Genomic DNA, 9819 nt, shown 5'->3' on the forward strand with positions numbered 1-9819 from the left:
TTCCTCAGGGAGAACTACAGTCATATCATAGCATGTCTGCTAGGTTACCATGGCACCATTACTACAGTATCATTAAGTATCATCCTCAGGGAGAACTACAGTCATATCATAGCATGTCTGCTAGGTTACCATGGCACCATTACTACAGTATCATTACGTATCATCCTCAGGGAGAACTACAGTCATATCATAGCATGTCTGCTAGGTTACCATGGTACCATTACTACAGTATCATTAAGTATCATCCTCAGGGAGAACTACAGTCATATCATAGCATGTCTGCTAGGTTACCATGGTACCATTACTACAGTATCATTAAGTATCATCCTCAGGGAGAACTACAGTCATATCATAGCATGTCTGCTAGGTTACCATGGTACCATTACTACAGTATCATTAAGTATCATCCTCAGGGAGAACTACAGTCATATCATAGCATGTCTGCTAGGTTACCATGGCACCATTACTACAGTATCATTACGTATCATCCTCAGGGAGAACTACAGTCATATCATAGCATGTCTGCTAGGTTACCATGGTACCATTACTACAGTATCATTAAGTATCATCCTCAGGGAGAACTACAGTCATATCATAGCATGTCTGCTAGGTTACCATGGCACCATTACTACAGTATCATTACGTATCATCCTCAGGGAGAACTACAGTCATATCATAGCATGTCTGCTAGGTTACCATGGTACCATTACTACAGTATCATTAAGTATCATCCTCAGGGAGAACTACAGTCATATCATAGCATGTCTGCTAGGTTACCATGGCACCATTACTACAGTATCATTACGTATGCTACATGTTAGGAATCATCCTCAGGGATAAATACAGTATCATTAAGTATCATTAAACATCACAGCATAGTTGAAAGATAGAAAGATATGTGTTGCGTAGAAACCCAAAGTGGGTGGCCAGCAGAGATAGATGGGATGGGCTGAGGGACGCTGAGGGTTGGGATGGGATGGGCTGAGGGTAGCTGAGGGTTGGGACGGGATGGGCTGAGGGAAGCTGAGGGTTGGGATGGGATGGGCTGAGGGAAGCTGAGGGGTGGGATGGGATGAGCTGAGGGAAGCTGAGGGTTGGGATGGGATGGACTGAGGGAAGCTGAGGATTGGGATGGGCTGAGGGACACTGAGGGTTGGGAGGGGCGGAGGGAAGCTGAGGGTTGGGACGGGATGGGCTGAGGGAAGCTGAGGGTTGGGACGGGATGGGCTGAGGGAAGCTGAGGGTTGGGACGGGATGGGCTGAGGGAAGCTGAGGGTTGGGATGGGATGGGCTGAGGGAAGCTCAGGATTGGGATGGGATGGGCTGAGGGAAGCTGAGGGTTGGGACGGGATGGGCTGAGGGAAGCTGAGGGTTGGGATGGGATGGGCTGAGGGAAGCTGAGGGTTGGGATGGGATGGGCTGAGGGAAGCTGAGGGTTGGGACGGGATGGGCTGAGGGAAGCTGAGGGTTGGGATGGGATGGGCTGAGGGAAGCTGAGGGTTGGGACGGGATGGGCTGAGGGAAGCTGAGGGTTGGGACGGGATGGGCTGAGGGAAGCTGAGGATTGGGATGGGCTGAGGGACACTGAGGGTTGGGAAGGGCTGGGCTGAGGGAAGCTGAGGGTTGGGATGGGATGGGCTGAGGGAAGCTGAGGGTTGGGACGGGATGGGCTGAGGGAAGCTGAGGGTTGGGACGGGATGGACTGAGGGAAGCTGAGGGTTGGGAAGGGCTGGGCTGAGGGAAGCTGAGGGTTGGGATACGATGGGCTGAGGGAAACTGAGGGTTGGGATGGGCTCAGGGAAGCTCAGGATTGGGATGGGATGGGCTGAGGGAAGCTGAGGGTTGTGTGGGATGGGCTGAGGGAAGCTGAGGGTTGTGTGGGATGGGCTGAGGGAAGCTAAGGGTTGGTATGGGAAGGCTTGAGGGAAGCTGAGGGTTGGGATGGGCTGAGGGAAGCTCAAGATTGGGATGGGATGGGCTGAGGGAAGCTGAGGGTTGGGATGGGCTGAGGGAAGCTGAGGGTTGGGATGGGATGGGCTGAGGGAAGCTGAGGGTTGTGTGGGATGGGCTGAGGGAAGCTGAGGGTTGGGATGGGCTGAGGGAAGCTGAGGGTTGGGATGGGCTGAGGGAAGCTGAGGGTTGGGATGGGATGAGGGAAGCTGAGGTTTGGAATGGGATGGGCTGAGGGAAGCTGAGTGTTGGGATGGGATGGGCTGAGGGAAGCTGAGGGTTGGGATGCGCTGAGGGAAGCTAAGGGTTGGTATGGGATGGGCTGAGGGAAGCTGAGTGTTGGGATGGGATGGGCTGAGGGACGCTGAGGGTTGGGATGGGATGGGCTGAGGGTAGCTGAGTGTTGGGATGGGATGGGCTGAGGGAAGCTGAGGGTTGGGATGGGATGGGATGGGCTGAGGGAAGCTGAGGGTTGGGATGGGATGGGCTGAGGGAAGCTGAGGGTTGGGATGGGATGGGATGGGCTGAGGGAAGCTGAGGGTTGGGATGGGCTGAGGGAAGCTCAAGATTGGGATGGGATGGGCTGAGGGTAGCTGAGTGTTGGGATGAGATGGGCTGAGGGTAGCTGAGGGTTGGTATGTGGAATTGTAGACAAGTGGGAGTGGAGTTGCTGTGTGAGAGATAGAATGATGGTCAAAGATAAAAGTTTAAAAAAATATATTTTTAAAAGTCTAAATAAATCATAATAAAAAGTATATTTGAATGACACTAAGTGGCGGTGTTTTTACAACTAATGCCGGTTTGCCTGAGGCTGATGCCGTGCTGGTGTTTGTACACATACACACAGTCTCAGTCAAATAAACACATACAAGAACACACACATACATGTCATAGTGCCAGACATGCACACAAACATATACAGTTGGCACTGCTGTTATGATTTCAGTTGTCCTTGATGTCCTTTGTTTTAAATTCATTATTTAAAAAATAAAAATGTTGCATTGCTGTTTTCTTCTGTGTTCCTTGTTTGTCTTTAGTTCGTTAGTTGTTGGAGCATTGGGGGTTCTTGGGGGAATGGAATTCATTGTATTTTAGATTGTTCTTCCTGGGGGGCTGTGGGAGGGTCTCGAAGGGTGGGGGCTGTGGGAGGGTCTCGAGGGTGGGGGCTGTGGGAGGGTCTCGAAGGGTGGGGGCTGTGGGAGGTTCTCGAAGGGTGGGGGCTGTAGGAGGGTCTCGAAGGGTGGGGGCTGTGGGAGGGTCTCGAAGGGTGGGGGCTGTGGGAGGGTCTCGAAGGGTGGGGGCTGTGGGAGGGTCTCGAAGGGTGGGGGCTGTGGGAGGGTCTCGAAGGGTGGGGGCTGTGGGAGGGTCTCGAAGGGTGGGGACTGTAGGAGGGTCTCGAAGGGTGGGGGCTGTGGGAGGGTCTCGAAGGGTGGGGGCTGTGGGAGGGTCTCGAAGGGTGGGGGCTGTGGGAGGGTCTCGAAGGGTGGGGGCTGTGGGAGGGTCTCGAAGGGTGGGGGCTGTGGGAGGGTCTCGAAGGGTGGGGGCTGTGGGAGGGTCTCGAAGGGTGGGGGCTGTGGGAGGGTCTCGAAGGGTGGGGGCTGTGGGAGGGTCTCGAAGGGTGGGGACTGTAGGAGGGTCTCGAAGGGTGGGGGCTGTGGGAGGGTCTCGAAGGGTGGGGGCTGTGGGAGGGTCTCGAAGGGTGGGGGCTGTGGGAGGGTCTCGAAGGGTGGGGGCTGTGGGAGGGTCTCGAAGGGTGGGGACTGTAGGAGGGTCTCGAAGGGTGGGGGCTGTGGGAGGGTCTCGAAGGGTGGGGGCTGTGGGAGGGACTCGAAGGGTGGGGGCTGTGGGAGGGCCTCGAAGGGTGGGGGCTGTGGGAGGGCCTCGAAGGGTGGGGGCTGTGGGAGGGCCTCGAAGGGTGGGGGCTGTGGGAGGGTCTCGAAGGGTGGGGGCTGTGGGCTGGTATCAGGCTGAGGGTTGAATAAGATGGAGGCTGTGGGCTGGTATCAGGCTGAGGGTTGAATAAGATGGAGGCTGTGGGCTGGTATCAGGCTGTGGGTTGAATAAGATGGAGGCTGTGGGCTGGTATCAGGCTGAGAGTTGAATAAGATGGAGGCTGTGGGCTGGTATCAGGATAAGGGTTGAATAAGATGGAGGCTGTGGGCTGGTATCAGGATAAGGGTTGAATAAGATCGGGGGATCGCAAGGATAAATTGAGTTACATAAAGAGACAACACACTGATTGAACAAAACTTATTGAATCCATGAGTAAGGAATTTGTGATTCCATTTGTCCGATGGGAGTTTAAAGTAACCTAGGGTTACACAATGCAAAGTTCTGTGTTACTGACTTCAAATGTCAAACTATCAAAGCTATGTGCATGTACTGTATATTGAATGAATGTGTTTAATGTGGTTATGAGCATGTCAAATGACATAGAGATGTCATGACTTTACAGTATATGGAATGGTATTACCTATGAAGCTATGTGCATGAGTTTGACTCAAATTGATCTGAAAGAGCTCAGTACACAGTAGTCAGAGCACTGGACTACAGACTACCAGTAGTAGGGGTTATTAGGGGAGTGGAGCTAAGGACTACAGACTACCAGTAGTAGGGGTTATTAGGGGAGTGGAGATAAGGACTACAGACTACCAGTAGTAGGGGTTATTAGGGGAGTAGAGATAAGGACTACAGACTACCAGTAGTAGGGGTTATTAAGGGAGTGGAGATAAGGACTACAGACTACCAGTAGTAGGGGTTATTAAGGGAGTGGAGATAAGGACTACAGACTACCAGTAGTAGGGGTTATTAGGGGAGTGGAGATAAGGACTACAGACTACCAGTAGTAGGGGTTATTAGGGGAGTGGAGATAAGGACTACAGACTACCAGTAGTAGGGGTTATTAGGGGAGTGGAGATAAGGACTACAGACTACCAGTAGTAGGGGTTATTAGGGGAGTAGAGATAAGGACTACAGACTACCAGTAGTAGGGGTTATTAAGGGAGTGGAGATAAGGACTACAGACTACCAGTAGTAGGGGTTATTAGGGGAGTGGAGATAAGGACTACAGACTACCAGTAGTAGGGGTTATTAGGGGAGTGGAGATAAGGACTACAGACTACCAGTAGTAGGGGTTATTAGGGGAGTAGAGATAAGGACTACAGACTACCAGTAGTAGGGGTTATTAAGGGAGTGGAGATAAGGACTACAGACTACCAGTAGTAGGGGTTATTAGGGGAGTGGAGATAAGGACTACAGACTACCAGTAGTAGGGGTTATTAGGGGAGTGGAGATAAGGACTACAGACTACCAGTAGTAGGGGTTATTAGGGGAGTGGAGCTAAGGACTACAGACTACCAGTAGTAGGGGTTATTAGGGGAGTGGAGATAAGGACTACAGACTACCAGTAGTAGGGGTTATTAGGGGAGTGGAGATAAGGACTACAGACTACCAGTAGTAGGGGTTATTAGGGGAGTGGAGCAGATGAAGTGTTCTAGGGTTCTACAACAGAAGGGGAAGTGTTCTAGTGTTCTACATCTACAGAACAGCAGGAGGATCCTAGAGGGCCAGGGTGACTTCCTCTCAGAACAGAAGGTCCAGGGAGTGAAAGAGAGACAACACTTCAAGGTTATCAGTCTCTTCTGCAGAACCAAATAAAGCTCTCTGCTCCTTGACAGGTTAGAGTATGTTCTGTTCTACAGCCTCAGGGTACAGTACACTACATTATTACAAACACACATTATCGTGCATATACATTATCATGTCTATACATTAGCACATCTATACATGATCACATATATGTATTATCACACCTATACATTGTCTACAATTTATCATGTATACATATTATCACATATATACATTAGTGTCTATACATTATCGTGTTTATACGATATCACCGATATATCATGCATGTACGTTACCGTGTATATACACATTATCACATATATACATTATCATGTCTGTACATTATCACGACTATACTTTATCGTGTCTATACATTATCATGTCAATACATTCTCGTCTCTATGCATTATCATGTCTGTATGTTATCATGTCTATACATGATCACCTCCATACATAATCATGTCTATACATTATCATGTCTGTACATTATCGTGTCTATACATGATCACCTCCATACGTGATCATGTCAATGCATGATCATGTCTGTACGTTATCGTGTCTATACATGATCACCTCCATACGTGATCATGTCTATACATTATCATGTCTGTATGTTTTCGTGTCTATACATGATCACCTCCATACGTGATCATGTCTATACATTATCATGTCTGTACGTTTTCGTGTCTATACATGATCACCTCCATACGTGATCATGTTTATGCATTATCGTGTCTGTACGTTACCGTGTCTATACATGATCACCTCCATACATAATCATGTCTATACATTATCATGTCTGTACGTTACCGTGTCTATACATGATCACCTCCATACATAATCATGTCTATACATTATCATGTCTGTACGTTACCGTGTCTATACATGATCACCTCCATACGTGATCATGTCTATGCATTATCATGTCTGTACGTTACCGTGTATATACATGATCACCTCCATACATAATCATGTCTATACATTATCATGTCTGTATGTTACCATGTCTATACAATATCACCTCCATACATAATCATGTCTATACATTATCATGTCTGTATTTCACACTCAAAAGCCACAACCGGTTGTTCTGATAACGTAGAATCTGTCATTTGGTTTTGCAGAAGATTGTGAAGCCTTGGCAACACACACATGCACACTCACTGGGCCGACGCGCACACACACACACACCAAACACACACACAGGCACACACACACACACACACACACACCAAACACACAGACAGACACACAGACACACACACACACAGACACACACAGACACACACAGACACACACACACACACCAAACAGGGCGCTGTTTGAGTCTACCTTTCTTTTTATGTTTGGCTGACGTGTGGAGGAAGTATATTCCATCTGTTCCTGTAGGTGAGTTGATGATGAGATGGAGAGATGGAGATATGAGAGATGGAGCGATGAGCAATGGAGAGATGAGAGATGAGAGATGGAGATATGAGAGATGGAGCGATGAGCGATGGAGAGATGAGAGATGAGAGATGGAGATATGAGAGATGGAGCGATGAGCGATGAGCGATGGAGAGATGAGAGATGGAGATATGAGAGATGGAGATATGAGCGATGAGCGATGGAGAGATGAGAGATGGAGATATGAGAGATGGAGCGATGGGAGATGGAGAGGAGTGATAATGAGGAGTGAGGTGATGGAGAGATGAGAAGAGTGATAATGAGAGGAGTGATAGATAATGAGTGAGGTGATGGAGAGATGAGAGGAGGGATATGATCTGACTCAATATCAAGCACTAATGACTCATCAAGACTAATTATCTGTTGGATATGAAGCCAATTCCAGAACCCATTTGATACTGTGTCCTTCTGTGGCATTGTGAGGACATAGGAACAGCCTTCTGTGGCATTGTGAGGACATAGGAACAGTCTTCTGTGGCATTGTGAGGACATAGGAACAGCCTTCTGTGGCATTGTGAGGACATAGGAACAGCCTTCTGTGGCATTGTGAGGACATAGGAACAGCCTTCTGTGGCATTGTGAGGACATAGGAACAGCCTTCTGTGGCATTGTGAGGACATAGGAACAGTCTTCTGTGGCATTGAGGACATAGGAACAGCCTTCTGTGGCATTGTGAGGACATAGGAACAGCCTTCTGTGGCATTGTGAGGACATAGGAACAGCCTTCTGTGGCATTGTGAGGACATAGGAACAGCCTTCTGTGGCATTGTGAGGACATAGGAACAGCCTTCTGTGGCATTGTGAGGACATAGGAACAGCCTTCTGTGGCATTGTGAGGACATAGGAACAGCCTTCTGTGGCATTGTGAGGACATAGGAACAGCCTTCTGTGGCATTGTGAGGACATAGGAACAGCCTTCTGTGGCATTGTGAGGACATAGGAACAGTCTTCTGTGGCATTGTGAGGACATAGGAACAGCCTTCTGTGGCATTGTGAGGACATAGGAACAGCCTTCTGTGGCATTGTGAGGACATAGGAACAGCCTTCTGTGGCATTGTGAGGACATAGGAACAGCCTTCTGTGGCATTGAGGACATAGGAACAGCCTTCTGTGGCATTGTGAGGACATAGGAACAGTCTTCTGTGGCATTGTGAGGACATAGGAACAGCCTTCTGTGGCATTGTGAGGACATAGGAACAGCCTTCTGTGGCATTGTGAGGACATAGGAACAGCCTTCTGTGGCATTGTGAGGACATAGGAACAGCCTTCTGTGGCATTGTGAGGACATAGGAACAGCCTTCTGTGGCATTGTGAGGACATAGGAACAGCCTTCTGTGGCATTGTGAGGACATAGGAACAGCCTTCTGTGGCATTGTGAGGACATAGGAACAGCCTTCTGTGGCATTGTGAGGACATAGGAACAGCCTTCTGTGCAGGGGAGGTGTGTCAGAGACAGATCACCTGACAGGGGAGGTGTGTCAGAGACAGATCACCTGACAGGGGAGGTGTGTCAGAGACAGATCACCTGACAGGGGAGGTGTGTCAGAGACAGATCACCTGACAGGTTTCACCACAGCAGGGGAGGTGTGTCAGAGACAGATCACCTGACAGGGGAGGTGTGTCAGAGACAGATCACCTGACAGGGGAGGTGTGTCAGAGACAGATCACCTGACAGGTTTCACCACAGCAGGGGAGGTGTGTCAGAGACAGATCACCTGACAGGTTTCACCACAGCAGGGGAGGTGTGTCAGAGACAGATCACCTGACAGGTTTCACCACAGCAGGGGAGGTGTGTCAGAGACAGATCACCTGACAGGTTTCACCACAGCAGGGAGGTGTGTCAGAGACAGATAACCTGACAGGTTTCACCACAGCAGGGGAGGTGTGTCAGAGACAGATCACCTGACAGGTTTCACCACAGCAGGGGAGGTGTGTCAGAGACAGATCACCTGACAGGTTTCACCACAGCAGGGGAGGTGTGTCAGAGACAGATCACCTGACAGGTTTCACCACAGCAGGGGAGGTGTGTCAGAGACAGATCACCTGACAGGTTTCACCACAGCAGGGGAGGTGTGTCAGAGACAGATCACCTGACAGGTTTCACCACAGCAGGGGAGGTGTGTCAGAGACAGATCACCTGACAGGTTTCACCACAGCAGGGGAGGTGTGTCAGAGACAGATCACCTGACAGGTTTCACCACAGCAGGGGAGGTGTGTCAGAGACAGATCACCTGACAGGTTTCACCACAGCAGGGGAGGTGTGTCAGAGACAGATCACCTGACAGGTTTCACCACAGCAGGGGAGGTGTGTCAGAGACAGATCACCTGACAGGTTTCACCACAGCAGGGGAGGTGTGTCAGAGACAGATCACCTGACAGGTTTCACCACAGCAGGGGAGGTGTGTCAGAGACAGATCACCTGACAGGTTTCACCACAGCAGGGGAGGTGTGTCAGAGACAGATCACCTGACAGGTTTCACCACAGCAGGGGAGGTGTGTCAGAGACAGATCACCTGACAGGTTTCACCACAGCAGGGGAGGTGTGTCAGAGACAGATCACCTGACAGGTTTCACCACAGCAGGGGAGGTGTGTCAGAGACAGATCACCTGACAGGTTTCACCACAGCAGGGGAGGTGTGTCAGAGACAGATCACCTGACAGGTTTCACCACAGCAGGGGAGGTGTGTCAGAGACAGATCACCTGACAGGTTTCACCACAGCAGGGGAGGTGTGTCAGAGACAGATCACCTGACAGGTTTCACCACAGCAGGGAGGTGTGTCAGAGACAGATCACCT

The 9819-nt window shown here is 50.0% G+C and overlaps 1 protein-coding gene across 2 annotated transcripts in view; it reads right to left on the reverse strand.

Moving 5' to 3' along the window:
• Positions 1-9819, reverse strand: part of LOC135530805 (epidermal growth factor receptor kinase substrate 8-like) — a 52916-nt gene that overhangs the window by 37769 nt on the left and 5328 nt on the right. The window contains exon 1 of one of the 2 annotated variants that reach the window (XM_064958983.1): positions 6910-6955. The exons of the other annotated variant lie outside the window; for it this stretch is intronic. The gene's annotated coding sequence lies outside the window, so the exon portion shown is untranslated. Of the gene's footprint in view, positions 1-6909; positions 6956-9819 lie in introns of those variants that run through there. 2 annotated transcript variants of the gene reach the window in all.

This window comes from Oncorhynchus masou, unplaced genomic scaffold, assembly GCF_036934945.1.
Source record: "Oncorhynchus masou masou isolate Uvic2021 unplaced genomic scaffold, UVic_Omas_1.1 unplaced_scaffold_1426, whole genome shotgun sequence".
NCBI lineage: Eukaryota > Metazoa > Chordata > Actinopteri > Salmoniformes > Salmonidae > Oncorhynchus > Oncorhynchus masou.